The sequence below is a fragment of the Pelodiscus sinensis genome, chromosome 2, assembly GCF_052426305.1.
Source record: "Pelodiscus sinensis isolate ZL-2025 chromosome 2, ASM5242630v1, whole genome shotgun sequence".
Lineage (NCBI taxonomy): Eukaryota > Metazoa > Chordata > Testudines > Trionychidae > Pelodiscus > Pelodiscus sinensis.
The window spans coordinates 77,282,064-77,298,088 of NC_143053.1; the positions used below are offsets into that span (position 1 = coordinate 77,282,064).

Below are 16,025 nucleotides of genomic sequence, written 5' to 3' on the forward strand. Positions count from 1 at the left end.
GAAGCAGATAAAGGAAAACCTGTTAAGTACAACGTAACACGTTCATCTACAAACAAATGAGTAGACCCAGTAGAAAATTCTGAGTGGAGGCTATTGCCCTTAACCCATTTGCTTGTATATGTCAGTGGAGAAATTCACTGGTTCTTACAATGTTAGTGTAATAGTATAATTTAACCTTTACAGAGATTATCCATCCCCATGTTAAGACATTGATAAAAATGTACTACTACTTTGTTCACTTTTAAAACTGTGTAGTATAGATCTTCTCTGAGGGGAATGATGATGTGACTTTTTATTGAGCGGTATCACCTTTCACTTTACATCTGGCCTCTGGTGGGGCTCTGAGACCATCAGGCCAAAAAGGTTTGTGTTAAAGATAAAGAGAAATTAACCTTCCACTTCTCAGTAGTTTAGGTCGAGAGTCATTGATGCAAAAGGCTACCATTCCAGGACAACAGCCACAACTTCACTGTTCCCCAAGCAGTTGGGATTATGTGCCAGCCGTGTCCTATAACCCAATAGTGCTAACAGCTGTCACTGAGAACATGTTTCTCTGATCGTACAGTGTGATGGTGGTAGGAAGAGACTTCCACAACCTGATACCCTCCCATGTTTCAGGTTTCATTGCAGGCAGCAGTTTATATTCAGCACCTCTCCAAAGAGCCTGATAAGAGGAGTGCATACCTCAAAGTTCACTTAGCTAGGTTTTCATGCAGGACCCTTCACTGTGGAATTCATCCTCTATGACAGTGGAAGGGGGAGCAAATCATCAGGCTTCATTTTCAACATTAAAGGTAAGGCATGGGGGAGGGAGGGAAGAAGAAATGTACTAGTGACTAAAGTGATAGGGTGGGCCTGTATGTATGTGGAGGGTTAAGATCTCCCTTAGAACTTTAGTAATGAATTGTGAAGGCTTTTGTGAAAGGGGACATGGAAAATTACAGACTAGAAGATTTTACTCTCTGCCTCTCATTAGCTTAGTAGGAAGGCACCAGAGGAAGCAAAAGTAGTTATTCCTTTCTCGCTAAGACCTTAATGCTTTTTATTTTCCAGAAATGTTCTCAACTGAACATTATATAGCCAGGACCAATGTTCCCTCTAATATTTCCATCCATGTGCAGATTTTTCCTTTCATGTACAGAATAAATGTGTATGTGCACAGAAACATGTGAATGTGCACCACCAGTAGAAACAAAAAGTCTAGCTGCCGGTACTCTGCTAATCAGCTGAATGGCATTTGAATCTCTTCTGAGTGGCTAGACTAGTGCACCACTTACAGGGAACACTGGCCAGGTCCCCACAAATTCCCTGATTCTGCAGATGCAATTATTTTAATGACATTTTAATGCAGGCATGGTCCCCCCTTCCTCCCACAAATACACCACCACCACCACCACTTTCCTTCATTCAACAATCTGTCAGGGAAGAACACACATGTGCTACTCAGCAGCACCATGCTCACTCTTTCTAGGTTCAAGAAGAGAAGTCTGCGCTGAGATTACTCAGTTGGCGCTTTCATACAGACAAAGCCTCATAAATTAAGATTTATGGGTCAAACGGTGTGTTCACATTCTAAGCAAACGAGGGTGGTCTCCCCTGAGATGCTGGAAGCCTGTTGAACCAATTGAACTGGTGCAATTCCACCAATTGGAAAGAGAACAGAATGTCTGTACTCTGCGCTTGCGGCAGACTCTGCTCTGTATTGGCTTCCTCTCTGAACCCTGCACAGCATTTTGATAGCAGGGCTGAGAGAGACTACAGGAAAAGTGGGAGCAGACTGGTGGATCCAACAGCACAAAAGATCTTCAATGCATTGCCTAGACAGACAATGGGAAAATATCAGTTTCAGAGGTTGCCATTCAGAAGCCTTACCAAGAGCACTGCTGCCTATCAGCACCCCAGAAAATCTCCTGCATCAAGCCTAATTTCTTAGGCAGGAGAATAGGGGCAGGAAGATTTGGGTCTGACCTTGTTCATAGTCTTAATCTTGAATTCACTGGGATCAGCTGCAAACCAGAGGAGAAGGTTCTGATTTCATAAATTTTCTAGCAGCAGAGTTGTGCTTCATGTGGCACATATGGCAACTATTTCTTTTCCAAACATAGGTTAACTCTGTGGTGCAATGGTGTAGAAATGGAACATTCTGTACCACTGGGGATGTTAAAATAGGATGAGACACTGAATAACTTTACATGTGTTTCTGTTTCTTGCAAAAATGAGATGTAAATTAAACGACAGAGTAAAATCACAGAGATTCCCTAAAGAAATGTTTATTTTGCAGATGGTTTATATGTGGTGAAGATAATTCTTTATATAGAAAAATGATAAAGCAGAAAAGGAGGCATTTGGTAAACAAGCCTAGACATTGTTATCAATACCAATCACTCAAGTCAGAATTATTGTTGTTGTATCAGCTGCCGGGGATGAACTGTTCAGTACTCAGCTTATGGATGCCCTTGGACTTTTCTAGGAGGCCCTCCCAAGCTGATGCTTAAAGCAATGCCACTGTGATGCTCAAAGTCATCAGCACCAAACAGAGCTGATAGTTCAGGGTGTGAAACTGCTAGGCTACCTGGTGTTCCTATAACCACAGATTTTTTAAAAAACACGAGTAGTCCTGCAGCACCTTAGAGACTAACAAATCCATGTTATCATCATGAGCTTTCATAAGAAAACCCCACTTCATCCGATGAAGTGAGTTATGCCCATGAAAGCTCATGATACTATATATATATTTGTTAGTCTCTATGGTGCTATAGGACTATTTGTTGTTTTTAAAGTTATAGACTAACACAGCCACCCCCTGAGACAGATTTTTTTGCCAGTCTCAGTGACTTTCCCCTCTCCATTTCTTTAATTCAGTAATTTTACTGATTTGCTGAAAAAGGTGCATCATTTTCACATGCTGTCTGGGTGTACCTATCTTCCTCCACAGATACTTCAGTCTAAAGGGCTGGTCTCGTCTACCACAGTGTTTCTCAACCAGTAGTACGAGTACCCTTAAGGGTACTCGAGAAAAATCTGTAGGGTACATCAACACAACTGAAATTTGGAGAAAACTGAATTTTTGTTTTAAGTTTACAGTGTTTTATTCTTTTTGTACTTTTTAAACGCAAAAATTTTATCACCCACCTGGTTATGATTAAGTTGTTTAAACAAAAGTGTTGCAATGGTAGAAAACATTTTGTGTGTCTGAAAACTGTAGGTATAAAACTGTGTGTATAAAAAAAGGTTGAGAAACACAGGTGTATCACATGAGTCTATGTAAATTATGTTGCTCTGGGGGTAACAACATCACCCTGAGCAACATAAGTTACATCGACTTAGAACAGCATCTATACCAGACTATAAGCAATGGAAGAGACACTCTTCCTGACATAGTTTCTCATTGAGCGAGAGTAATTGCGCATCAATGGGAGAGGGTTCACCTGTCAACATAGTGCACCTTCATGAGACGAGTTGCATCAGCACCACTGCATCAATGCAGTTGGCTGCTGTAGCATGGTCCTGAAAACAAGCTCTCGGTTATGCTTCATCCTGGCAATAGCATAGCAACTTGTAAGGCAGAGGTGGGCAAGACATGGCCCGCAAGCCTCATCCGGCCTATCAAGCCATTTGATCTGGCCCGTGGTCTGCTGCATGCCCACCCCAGGACAATTAAGACCTAGGGGACAGAAGATCATGTGAAGACTTCTCCCCCCACCAGGGGTGCATGTACCAGACAGAATTGCCAGCTGTTTAAAATGGCTGGCGGTTCCCTCTGGGCGCTGCGTGCCCCTGGCAGGGTAGGCACGGTGGGGAGAGACCTGCTGTGCTACCCTGCCCCATGGGAGAGTGCACAAAGTCTCCTCCCCCAGCATGTGGTACCTAGAGGGAACTGCCCCTTCCGCCTGAGGCCCCGCCCCTCTTGGGGCAAGCCCACAATCACTACCAACATTGTTGAAGTGGCCTCCATACAAAAATTATGGCCCATTCCTGCTGTAAGTCATGTTCACAGAATTCAGGGTATGTTTTTTTACATAATTTTCATGGATGCTATCAGTGTTTTATTTTTTAGCATCCTTTTATTTTTATCAGTGAAAGTTATCTCTTGTGCACTGGTGTGGGGGAAGGGCTCACACAATATCTTTAATGACTGGATGTTGAGATTCAAAAATGTAAAGATTTACCATAATTGAAAAACAAACTGTAGAATATACGAAGTAACTATCCTTTAATCAAGCTAAGTCCTTCAGAGATTTTTTTGGCCTATCTGTACATTTCTTTTATTAACAGAAACATCTCTTCATCTGTGTGTACGCACATGGTGAAATTGACGTTTACTGACATTTACCAATAAATCTAATCCTTCCAAGCCTATGTGTAAACAATAAAAATCTGAGACCTGATTTTTGCAGCACCCATGCGAGTTAAGGAACTTATATTAATCTCCTTATACAGACAATAAATGGAATCACAGGGAGCTTAAGTGACTTGCCCAAGAACATACAGGAAATTTGTGATTGCACTGAAGACTGAACATCTTCAGGGGCCCAGTTCAGTTGCTTAATCACAACAAAGAGATATATCAATGAAAGTGATTTGCAGATATGCCTTACATAAAAGCCCATGTTGAGTGTTGGAATTTGGAGATGTGCCCTGGAGGTGGGGGTTGGGAACAGCACATAGCTGTGTGCAGCAATTCACCAGAGACGCTCTTCAGTTTCTTTGATTAAAATGTTATTCCTTTCTCATTCAACTTGCTTGTTATTTAATGAACCCCAATATCATGATATCACACAGAACCATGTTTTCTTCTCCTTAGAATTTACCTGAAAGGACTCATGCAGTAGCCTTCTACTTATCTTAACTCTCTGCACTTTTGTTTCCCTGGAACATGTTTGTACTTCAAAGATACATTGTAGTGATTAAATAATTACCTTTTAAAATCTGTTTTGAGCACTTTATTTACAAGATATTATAGAAGTGTCATGTGTTTACCTCTAAAGTAACTATAGTCCTCACTCTGCTGCTAGCATCAGAAACTTTAAAAGGACATATTTATCTATTGAAACTTCTTGCACAAGCTTAAGGAATCTGACGGGAAACACAAGAAGCACAACTGCATTTACATGAGTCAAAAATGCTTTTTCTGGTTCTATAGTGAACTACAGAGCTGAGCCTTCTTTGTCTCCATGTTTTGCTGCTTGTAAATTTGAAAATAAAATATAGTGTATGGAGAGCTATAATTCTGTTCTGTACTATTTTTCACCTTTTCCCCCTGTCACAATAATTTTCTTTGATAACAGGGTAAGGCAATGATATATATATACAGCGTAAGTAAATAATACACTGTGCTTGTCAGCTTTTTGGTATGTCTGCCAGAGAGTAAAGTCAGGGTACTCCTTTATGCTCAATAAGTGAGAGAGCAAAGAGGAGTTCACACAAACCTATACAAAGTAACAGACCTCTTCCAAAGCCAGAAAGAGAGGGAAATGAAGAAAAGCTTGGTCTCCTTTTGTCATCCTTTAGTAGTCTTCATTTCTGAAACTCCATCTATCATTTTCAAAGCAGGGCAATTTTCCCGCCCCTTTTAATTCTGGAAACAACGGTGGACCCTGCACTATCCCATGTATTTCTATGAATTCCTCAGGGTGAGTAAAAGGCTTTAAGGTTTCTGTGTGAAAGATGACCTTGCAGTGACTCCTGCAGAATGCAATAGTTGCTATATTTACACTACACTCCCAGTCACAGCAGTATTGGGGGAGGCATTTAGCTGAGTTTTCTTTTTTAAGCACCTATTAGAGAGAATAGAAACACTTGTTTCTTCTTTGAGATTTGCATAAATGAATCAGATTTGAAGGTGGCCTTTTATATTCCTATTCTAATTTCTTCCCACCTCGTGCAAAGACAAAATATAGCTAATCTTTTTAATTTCCTCGGATGAGCTAGGAAGGGTTGTGGTATGGTGTGTATGGGTTTGCTTGTTTAACCAAAGGTGGCACAGCGCATTTGTTAGCAATATTTTTGCCTCTGCATTATGTCTTGGAGTTTCCCCAGTCAGCACAGACAAATAGTTCATATTTTGCAATTTTTTTGTATATCAGTTGCAGAAGGCTAGAGCAAAGCAAGACGGGATTGAAAGGATTGTCCATTTGTTAGGCTAATAGTCTAGGCTTTGGAAATCTGTGTTTAAGTCTCTGCTCTACCCCAAACTTCCTGTGTGATCTTGAGCAAGTCACTAGCCCATCTGTGCCTCTGTTTCCCACTTGTAAAAAGGGGAATGATCATACTGCCCTACCTCACAAGGGGATAAGTATTAAAGATTGAGAGTCACTGGTGATGTTGAGGCTATACGAATATTCAAAAGATGAGAATGAGCTTAAAAATGGATATGCACTTGAGACTATGGTCAGGTCAGGGGAGCTGACAGCCACACCAGGCCTCTGACATCTGCTCCACACTCCCAGAATGGACAGGGCTGAGAACAACCAGCCTTCAGCACCATCCGGACCGCTGTAACCCCCAGTGCTGCCTAGAGCAAGCTATGTGGTGCCCGCGCTTCCCCAGGCAGCCCTAAGAGCTACCCAGAGCAGCTACACAGTATTCCAGCAGCAAGGTAAAGGGAATGGGGTTCCAGACAGTGGCCAGAGCCTTGGGCCCCTTTGAATCACTGAGCCCTAGGGCAGTTGCCTCCTTTACCTCTCTCCCTCCGTCCGTCTGCAGGCCTGGATCAGGTTTTCAAAGGCCTTTGGTGTATGCCAATATTAACAACATCTGATTTTGTTCATTCAGAAGCCTCAAGCCTCAAAGCTGCTTTGAATGTGTGGAACTCTGTGGCCGCACCAAGATTCACTGACAGCTGCCTGAAAATATGAAATTCTTAGCTGAATGGGGAACACTTTTGAAAAACTCACCCTAACTCTGTTCCTGCTGAAGTCAACAGTAAATTCCCATTGACTTCCTGAGATTTGACTTGGGTTAATGCTTAATTTTATCAAGAGATGCTTTTACTTTTCTGTTCAGCCTACTTCTTGGAAGGAACATCATGTACCATAGCCCAATTTGCAGTAATATGCAAAGCATGCACATTGATTTGAAATAATGTTTCTGAATTTCCATGTAAATGTCTATTACCAGGCTCTCTAGAAACTATGGGTATGTCTACACTACCAGAACCGGTTTCAGCTGCCCTTAAATGCCCCCCTGCGTCCAATCAGTGTGGACGCGCTAGTTCGAATTAGCAAAACGCTAATTCGAACTAGTTTTTAGTTCTAGACGCGTTAGTTCGAATTAGCTTAGTTCGAATTAACTAATTCGAACTAAGTTAGTTCGAACTAGCGCTGTAGTGTAGACATACCCTCACAGACTTATTCACTACAATGTACCCCTGAGAAAGAAAGATGATGAAATGGGGTGTTGAAAAGACAATATTGGAGAACTTCCATGCCCCCAAGTGGAAATCTATAGAGCTTTTATATGAGGTTGAGTACTATAAATGTGCATTTCCTTATTTTAAAGTGCTGAGACCATTACAAAGTTTAAACTTAACTCTGAATTTTTTACCCTAAATTACTACATATAATTTCAACCTTAACTACATTTAATATAGCTTATGTCTGGGCTGATGTGTGTGTGAATATAATAATAATAATCTTTTAGGTAACATTCGTGTGTTTAGCTTTCCACATAGGGCTGTGTGAGGTATAATAATTCCATTTCACTGAGGGCATATCTACGTTACAAACCTAAGACTTACAGCTACCACAGTAATTACAGCAGTGATTAATGTCTACGCTACCCTCCTTCGCTCAGTGATGCGCATCCTTACCAGGAGCACTTCTGCTGACTTAGACTCCCCTCCCCTACTGTCCCTCTAAGAGGCCAGGCAATAGCCTGGCTGGGAGCAGGGAGCCGAGCACAGTGAGTTTGAGCATGGGGAGTCTGAGTGCAGGGAACTCATCTGCAAGTGGCAAGCCCCGGCATTGACAAGAATGACAGTCAAGAGCTAATAAAAGTAATAGTGTCTCCCCTCTTGTGATGGTTGAGTTATGATGTCAGTGCAGTAGGGCACTCACATCAGCGTGCTGTAGTATGTGCAGTGACAAAGTTAGGTCGACATAAGCTGCTTCATGTCAACCCGACTCTTTGGCGTAGATCTGGCCTAGTGATTTCAGTCTTTCAAAATTCTGGTTTTGTTCAGTTTTCAAATGAAAACTGATTTTGAAATTCTCCTTGAAAGGCAAAGGAACCTTGGCTCTTCAGCAGTCTATTCACTGAGTGGGCTGATTAGAGCCACAAATGATGGAAGGCAGGCTATCCTGGAACTGCTGAGTCTGGAAGCACTGGGCTCCCAGCCCCAGGCAGTCCACTTACGTGGGTTGCTGAGGAGCTGGAGGAAATGTGTCAAAATCAGTTTTCATTAAACTTTTCCACTCTTGCCAAATCAGAAAATTCTGACAAGATTATTTTGCTGGCATTTTCCCAGGATCTCTATTGCTATGTTATATTTGGCCCACTATATAGCAACTGGAAGTCTTGTTTTATTACTGTCTCTCAGTGGCAACATTTCAGTGCATATTAATTTCTTGTGGGAAAGATGATCTGAGCATACTGAGCTTCACCTTGCATTCTGGTAGCAAAATGGGGCCTTAAAACAAAATTATGGGTGCAACCATTTCTAACAAATATTTCAAATTTGGTTAAAACTGATATTTCTCTTCATAAGCCGTGGTGACATGGCAATCAGTAACAGCAGAGCCCTTGATAATCCATCTTTAGTTCATAAATTGCTTGTTTGCTTCTTGTCACCAGAATTCAATTATTTTCACATGCTGTTAGCAAAGAATACCTTCTCATCTTCCTCCGTTGATAGTCAGAATATTGAGCGCCTCCCGGTTTCTTTCATTTCTGTCTGACCCGTAACTTTACAGCTATTCCACTAAGAGAAGAGTGGGTATGTTAGGCCAGCCATTATGTTGGCAATTAGAAAGCTTTGGATTAATTCAGACCTTTTCCATAAAGTAGTCCTCCAAGGGTAGTCTTAAAAGAAATCATGAACATGAAAATTTGCTGTAATGGTGTTTAGCTTATAGCCAGAGAAGGCTCACAGCTTCACAGTTCTAATTCAATTTTGCCTTCACATGCTTACTTTTGCCTGGTTTGCTCAATACATTCTTTGCTACTTCAGATATGACAATACAGTTTGAATTTCTAAAATCTGGGGCACTCTGGTCTGGCATGGACCATGGATATTGCTGGACCAGAGAGCCCCAACTGGCCAGGTTCAGGGGCTGGGCTGGCAGTGAGGAGAACAACCTTGGCCAGCAGTGCAGCCACAGCCAGGGCCAGCACATTGGGGGAGCATAGTCCTGCCCAGCTGAAGGCAGTGGGACCAGAAGCCAGGAGAGCAGTCCTGACTGGGGCCACTATGGTGGGGAGCACAGTCCCAGCCCCAGACAGGGAACACAGTCCCTAGCAGGGCTAGGGGCAGCAGGGCTGGCAGGGAGCAGGATGGACAGCCGAGAATGGAGCCTTGACTTCCCCCGGTCCAGCAATCCCCGTGGTTCAGGACTGCTCAGATCCTGAGAGTGCTGGACCAGGGAGATCCCACCTGTATTGCTTCACAGGTGGGCATAGATTAGTTTGGCCACTGAAAACATTTCTAAACTGATACAGGACAGTGCTGATATTGAGATGAGTATTAGGATGAACAACATGATTTGGGTAAAAAAATAAACCACCTACATTCTACCTCATTTGTTGCAGAAGTTGCAAAATGTGTAATCTATTTTGGGTCCAATCCGAAGCAGGGATTTGAATGTGGGGGTCTCATGTCCAAGCGGAGTGTTCTAACTAGAAAGTGTGTAGCGAATGAGGCAGGGAATGTCAGTAAGAGAAAGGACGGACTCCTCACATAGCAGTTATTCTTGGCAAGTCATTTAAACCAACTTTTCACAGTTGGTTGCTAATTGTATGTTCAGTTTGTGGGTGCCCAATTTAACACCCTGCAGCTGAGCTATCTCAGCTGCATCTAAAGTGAATGCAAGCAGTGCTTTGAACTTACAGAATGTTACATAATGCTAATAAATAATTTGAAAAACCATGACCATGGCATCTTAGACTGGGTACTCGAAATTAGTGGATGCTTTTAAATTCAGTTCCTCCCTCTAGAACATGGGACTAGTAACATGTGCTCACCTCAGAGGTCGAGTGAAAATTAATTACTATTTGGAAGGCACTTGGATACCAGAGTAATGAATGCCCCAGAAAAGCCCGGGAGGAAATAAATAATTCTGTCTTCACTGTGAGGTTTGAAGAGTGTGCAGTAAATAAGTGATGAAGTTACACGTTGGCTGACGAGGAGAAAACAAAATATTGTGTAGTTTTTTATTTAGTGAGAACTGTAGTAAGTTGAGGGTCAGTAACATGGAGTCAGCAGGCCTAAATAGAAGCCTGCAACATGGAAACAGCAACAGGCCTGCAATCTAGTGAGCAAGACTTTGGTTCAGTAACACAGGAGCCAAGAAAGAAGCCCTATTGATAACTGTGTGATTGTGTAAGTTAGGTCGAGCATGGAAGGACACAGGGAGGCACTGGGTACAAACTGTAAGCCAAGGGGGAGTAATGGAACATCTTAATAAGAAATGTCTTGGTACAAAAACTCCCTAAAAACTAATGCACATACCGACCTAGGTTCAGGACTGGGTCGAAATTGAAAGCATGAAGGATAGTAAGTAAGCCCCCTTTCCATAAGGTGAGGGTTGGTAACTAGGCAACAGAGGGTGGTAACCTGGTACGTAAAGAAATTATGTAAGTTGTTTATACCTGTCTATAAAAGGACACTGCAGAGGGTGCTCTCCGGGGGGGGGGGGGGGGCGCACTAGGTGCCTGAATGGCAGGTGTCATTGCCTAAACTTACAGAGTGCACAGTAGCTTAACTTTGACTAACTGCTGTTAATATGTTATATGGCAATAGGCCTGCCCGGTGTTGGTACCTTGTCAACGCAGGCCATAGTGCCCAGTGGTGTAACATTGTACTGATCTCTGTTACCAACTGGTAGAGCTTCGCATTTGACAATAAACCTGCTCGATTGATTTCAAATCTTGCCTGCATCTGTCGTTTCCGGGGCCTCTCAGGCTGTGTCTAGACTACATGCCTCTGTCGGCAGAGGCATGTAGATTAGGGTTCTAGGCAAAGGTAAATGAAGCCGCGATTTAAATGATCGCGGCTTCATTTACATTTACATGGCTGCCGCGCTGAGCCAACAAACAGCTGATCAACTGTTTGTCGGCTCGCCGCTAGTCTGGACGTTCCCCCTGTTGACATCAAAGCCCTTTGTCGGCAGCCCCGTTATTCCTCGTGGAATGAGGTTTACCGGGGCTGCCGACAAAGGGCTTTGATGTCGACAGAGGGAACGTCCAGACTAGAGGCGAGCCGACAAACAGCTGATCAGCTGTTTGTCAGCTCAGCACGGCAGCCATGTAAATGTAAATGAAGCCGCGATCATTTAAATTGCGGCTTCATTTACCTTTGCCGAACAAACAAATCTACATGCCTCTGCCGACAGAGGCATGTAGTGTAGACGTACCCTCAGAGATCTCTTGTGTTGACCCAAGTGCATGGGGTCTAACACTCTAGATAAAGGGAGCACCGATTGTTACGCACGCAGCCGAGAGTTTAACAACAGAGTAGAGGTCCTGTCAGGAGCGCTCCAGGACAACCCTGACCAGACGACGCTGACAGTGACAGTCCAGACCACCGAAGGTACCGAGGTACGAGAACACCAAGGTACGACAAGCACCATCAAGTCTGTGCACTGAATCAGGAAGGTATCTTATGGAAAAACAGTGTGAAATCACGTAATTAAAGACTGTATCATTAATGCATACTCACAAAGAGACTGAATTAAGGTTGCACAAGCAGTCTTAATTCTAGCATTTCCTAATTTTTGAGTGCTATCTTTGCAGCCTTAATGTTCTTTTAACATAGCTTTTTGTATTTAATACTATATGATTTGCACAAGCGGCTTGAACGTGAAGCAGTGATTGCAAGTTATCTTTATCACTGTGCGAGGGTTCCTCTTTTTGACAGATTGTCACACAGATACGACTTGCTTTTTTGGCACTTAATCATGCATGAAGCACAAACAGGGTAAAGGGTTCTTCATTTCAAAGTCTGTAAATGGTAATCTTGCTGGCTGCTGTATAGGCCAAATACCTTAGGATGTTACTAATTCTGTTGGTTCAAGTGGCAGGGTTTTAAGTCCCATGGGATAAACATGCAGATCTTTGTATGCTTGTGTTTGCCTTTGCCACCTGGACCTGTCTAAAACTGTAGAACTCTACATCTGTATTCACCCTCACATCAGTCAATTTCCTGACTACGGTTCCTATCTAAGTAGAGCTCCCATTGATTTTAGCAGGAGTTATTTGTCTGCCTACGGACTTCAGGATTTGGCTCCATGTGAGAGTAAATGGAAACAGTGGAAACATGAGCTGGGTAGAACAAAATGTAACGCAAGACTAATATTTCTAAAATGTCACACGAAGTGTCCCAGTGGTCCAGTAATAAATATGTAAAGAAATGTACCATACAAATGAGCTATCTTCTCCATTTCTGCAAGGTCTCCTGCCATTGTAAACTTCTGGTTGCCTTAGCCTACTACTGCAAATATGGCATTCACATGACAGATTATGCTGGCCAAGGAAAGAGCACATATCTCACACATGTAAATAGGTCCATTTCATACAAGTAAGTTCCTTAAAATAATAAAGGACTGAATATGTGTATGAGTAGAGAGAGGGGTGGGTTTTTGTTTTTGTTTTGTTTTTTATTTGTTTTTTGCAATGGAAAGAAGTCAGGTAAAAGATTCTAGGAGGAATGAAACTATTTTGTCTTTGTATTTATGGTAGCAAGAGATCATCTACCTCGTTAAAACAAAAAAAGGCACAAGAACACTAATGATAGATGCATTTTATGATTATAGAATTTAAGGAATTAAGTAACCATATTACCTTTTACCATGTCTTTTACAGGCAGTCCCCGGGTTACGTACAAGATAGGGACTGTAGGTTTGTTCTTAAATTGAATCTGCATGTAAGTCAGAAATGACGTCCAGATTCAGCCGCTGCTGAAACTGACCAGCGGCTGACTACAGTTGCTCTGCCCCGGGCTTCCTGGAACCAGCCGCTTATCAGTTTCAACAGGCTGAACCTGGCTACCCCTCCAGCAGACCAGGGAGACGCGGAGCAGCTTTTCTCGCCCCGGAGGACGCGGGCGGCGGGACCGCAGCACATCTGGGCGTCCCGCCGCTCCCGTCCTCCGGGGCGAGTAAAGCCCCATTCATAACTGCGGATCTGACATAAGTCGGATCCGCATAACTCGGGGACTGCCTGTACTATGCTCATTTAATTATGCTTTTAGTTTGTAAATGACATGTTAGTAGAGCAACAAGCATGATTGGAAGGACCAAATCCTGTAGGGTATGTTTACGCTTGCACGCTCTTTTGAGAGTGGGATGCAAATGAAGACATTCGAAATTGCAAATGAAACCGGAATTTAAATATCCTGTGCTTCATTTGCATATTTGCTTTATGGTGCTATTTCGAAATAGCGCTATTTTGAAATAACAGATGCTGTGAAGACGTGGTTATTTTGAGAGAAAACCCTTCTCTCAAAATAACCCTTATTCGTCATACAATGAGGTTTGTCAGTTATTTTGAGAGAAGGGTTTTCTCTCGAAATAACCGTGTCTTAACAGCATCTGTTATTTCGAAATAGCGCCATAATACGAATATGCAAATAAAGTGCGGGATATTTAAATCATGGCTTCATTTGAAATTTCAAATGTCTTCATTTGCATCCCTCTCTTGAAAGAGGGTTCAAGAATAGACATACCCCCAGTTGGGACCAGGTTTGTTGCTCTCTGTACCAAGTAACACAGACAGCCACAGCATTCTCCACGTCTCACTGAGAGTTTAGATCGACCTTTACTGCATTAGGTTGATTTTCTAAGCAATGAATCCATCAACTTTAAGAGCCATTAAAATCGATTTTGGTACTCCTGCTTTTCTCGAGTAATAATAAATTCAACCTTGCAAGGTCAGCTTTAAGGTAGGCCGATGCAGCATGGAAGTTGACATTCTTGGCCTCCAGGAGGTGTCCTACAGTGCCCCGATGTGACCACTCTGGCCAGCACTTTCAACTCTGCTGCTCTCCAGGTACATAGGAAAAGCCCGGGAACATTTAAATTTCATTTCCTGTATGGCCCCTGTGGCAAGAAGACGTCAGATCAGGCAACACACCTCCGCAGCACACCTGACCACGACTGCCCACAGTCGCAGATGAGCTCCAGCACGGAACATGCAAGAGATTCTGGACTTCATTGCTGTCTGGAGACAGGAATCAGTTCTTGCAGAACTACAAAGCAGCAAAAGAAATGCTGATCTCTATGCCAAGATGGCACAGGGCATGGTAGAGAGAGGATATGCCAGGGATGCCCAGTAGTGCTACATGAAAATAAAGGAGCTCAGGTAGGCATACCAGAAGGCAAAGGAGGAAAACGGCTGGTCTGGGTCAATGCTGCAAACATGCCACTTCCTTGAGCAGCCTTGTGGGATTCTGGGGGGGGATCCGACCAGTTTTCAAAGCTGGTCCATGGATTCCTCCCAAGAGACTCCTCTGGAAACCTTGGGCAGCGGCATGGAGGACAGTATTGATGAGCAGAAGGAGACTAGTCAGCAGGCCAGTGGAGCATCCAACCTCACTGACAGTCAGGATCTTTTTATAACTTTGGAGTTTGCTGCCAGGGTCTGATGTCAGGGAGATCATGTCAGGTGAGTTTACATTGTTAATCATGCTACATGTGAATTAAAGCAATTGGGTATGATCTTTGCCAGCTACTCTTCCTTCAGAGCAGAGGCTCCCCCAGAACATTTTGTTAATGTGCCTGGAGACAGAGCAGGAATCCTCCCTGTATGTCTCCACAAAGCCCACCTAAAGGAACTCTTTCATCCTTCTCACAAGGTTTCTGGGGAGGCCTGCCTTATTCCATCTCCCATGGTGGAATACCTTTCCATGCCAAGCTAGCGTCATTGTAGCACAAAGCATTGCAGCACAAGGTCCAGGGGTTTGGCCATGTTCACTCAGCATCTGCTTCCTACAGGATGAAAGTAACTTACATTTCTTACAGGTACTGTCCTATCACAATCCGCCCCCAGTAGGTGTATGTCAGGGAGCTTAAGTTAAAACAAAGGATTTGTCAGCCTGGAGCCATTGTTAATCCTCTAAAATAACACAGGGGTTTGGGTTGGTTTTTTTTTATACTGCCATGAGGCATTTTATAGGCGTTATAAAAATATGCTTATAAATATGACATAACTGCAATATACTTTGAAAAATATCCCATGTAAGGTATCATTGGAAAAGGTAGAATCTACTGAATATGATTTTCCCATTTGTATGCATGTATCATTCCTGTAATTGAAGTTAGAAATATGAAGTATAAACCAGTGCTAGTAATGCTAAGTGAGGGTCATTAGTAGTACTCAGGGAACTTAATGGCCCAATATTCAAGACAATGAACTGTGGACAGACTTGTTTTTTTCCTGTAAGCCTGGGAGGAGGGGCTATAGTTGGTCCTACAAAGACATGTGGCCATGTCCAGGGCCGACTTATCCATTAGGCACAGTGCCTAGGGCCCACAATACTTTTAGGGGCCCACAAAAATGTTTTAAATTTTTTCTCACATCAGAAAAAAATGAAACTTTTAGGGCCCACGAAAATCTATTAAATTTTGTCTAAAACAGAAAAAAATGAAGTATTTAAAGTTATATCAAAAATAATTTTTAATATTTTCTTTTTATGGAGGAAGGGACAGGTTGTATGGGACAGGTTGTACTCTTCCACTGAAAATGAGAAAAAGTTTAAACTGAACACAAAGGATCTCTACCTTCTGCAAAATCTATATAAAAGTAGGAATGCAAATATTAGGGCCTGCTGCCAGACATCAGGACACTCTGCTTACCACCCAACATGACTGCTG

At 42.7% G+C, this 16,025-nt stretch overlaps 1 protein-coding gene across 1 annotated transcript in view; it reads left to right on the forward strand.

The window, feature by feature from the left end:
• Positions 1 to 212: 212 nt before the first annotated feature.
• The window catches only part of CHST9 (carbohydrate sulfotransferase 9), a 249,544-nt gene continuing 233,731 nt past the window's right edge, over positions 213 to 16,025 (forward strand). The window contains exon 1 of the mRNA XM_075920797.2: positions 213 to 794. The gene's annotated coding sequence lies outside the window, so the exon portion shown is untranslated. The remainder of the gene's footprint in view (positions 795 to 16,025) is intronic.